Below are 1,470 nucleotides of genomic sequence, written 5' to 3'. Positions count from 1 at the left end.
AAAGAAAATATGGATGGCACTTTTGAGTGTTCATTGCCTTTACTATTATGCAAATTCAAAGGGCCATGTCTCACACGAGTGAGAATGGCCTACATCATAAAGACTGGAAAAACTAACAGTGTTAAAAGAAATATGGTACAAAATGTGCTTTCATTCTCAGTTGGAGGAGATGGTCTCTGGTTCAGCCTTCATTGGAAATCAATATGAAGATTTTTCAAAGATGTAAGAATGGGTTTCCCATGTAACCTAGTGGTTCCATTTTTGTTATCTAGCAAACACAAAAAACAGTCAGTTAAATATATATAGGTGTACCTCTGTTTATTGCAGAACTTATTACAATAGACAACATACAGAAACTCTGATCAATGAATAAAGAGGTTGTGGTATTATACAATGAAATAATATTCAGTCAAAAGAAAAGATGAATATTTATCTGTCATGGGAGATACCATGATCACGAAGGTGATTTCTCTAGGGTGATGCTTGCCCATTGCACTCCCGGTGTGCTGACCCCTGCAATTTCCCCAAATATGGGAAACTAAACTGCATAATTTGTGGTAGTAGGGGATAAAAAAAAAAAAAAAGAAAAGATGAAATCATGCAATTCACTGCAACTTGGATGCTGTCAAAGGGTGTCATGCTAAGCCAAATAAGTCAGAGGGAGAGGAACAAATATAAGATTATTTCACTCATTTGCAGTATATGGGGAAGGAGAATAAACAAGGGAAAAGATTTTCCAACAATGGTGAGCACTTGGCCTTGGATTAACAAAATAGATTAATAGATGTTAATAGACGTGGAGAGGAAAGAGAAGGTAGACTAAAAGTAACCTGGAGGTATAGGTGAAGGCTTTAGCCTTGAAGTGGGGAAGCCTAAGCATTAGCACTATTGTCAACATGTTACCTAAATGATAATAATAAAATGATTATTTTATAAAAATTATTTTAATAAAATGATACTCTTATCCAACATCATCACACTATTATTAAGTAGAACATCTGGGATTCTGAACTCAGGTAGCTGGCTCCAGACCCCTTTTCTTTTCTTTTCTTTTTTTTTTTTTTTTTTACAATGTAGGCCACAAAATAGTAGTGAGCTATGAGTGGCACAGCCCACTGTGGAGTGTGGTCTTCAAGTTTATTCTCCCAAAGAGCTCAAGCTGGCAAAGGTCACTGAATAACCTCCCCAAAAACTTAACTTTTGGTATAGACCCCTTTTCTTAAGCAGAAAATGCCAAAATAAGAGAACTATGACCAGCAAAGGGGGGCTTGGCTGCAAGTCTCACCCAAGGCATTCAGATGGGAGAAGAATGAGGAGAGGCAATGATCCAGTGTTGGAAGGAAATGAGCAGGACTGTTCAGGGTACATTTCTCAGACCTCAATTTAAATGGAACAGATCCCACTGAATAATAAGCAACAGCAACTGTAGAAGGAAATTTTCAGAATTTCTGAATACTAAGGATAACTAGA

The 1,470-nt window shown here is 36.9% G+C and overlaps 1 non-coding gene and 1 pseudogene across 1 annotated transcript; one reads left to right on the top strand and one right to left on the bottom strand.

The window, feature by feature from the left end:
- The first annotated feature begins 425 nt into the window (after positions 1–425).
- Positions 426–612, top strand: LOC126031469 (uncharacterized; annotated as a pseudogene).
- Positions 613–1,070: 458 nt separating this feature from the next.
- Positions 1,071–1,207, bottom strand: LOC126031889 (small nucleolar RNA SNORA4). The gene has a single exon (XR_007503697.1). It is a non-coding gene; the product is annotated as a small nucleolar RNA SNORA4 (small nucleolar RNA).
- Between the last annotated feature and the right edge of the window lie 263 nt (positions 1,208–1,470).

This window comes from Suncus etruscus, chromosome 15 (genome assembly GCF_024139225.1).
Source record: "Suncus etruscus isolate mSunEtr1 chromosome 15, mSunEtr1.pri.cur, whole genome shotgun sequence".
Classification (NCBI taxonomy): domain Eukaryota; kingdom Metazoa; phylum Chordata; class Mammalia; order Eulipotyphla; family Soricidae; genus Suncus; species Suncus etruscus.
Note: the sequence above shows the minus strand (reverse complement) of the source record. Positions and strands in the feature narration are given on the sequence as shown.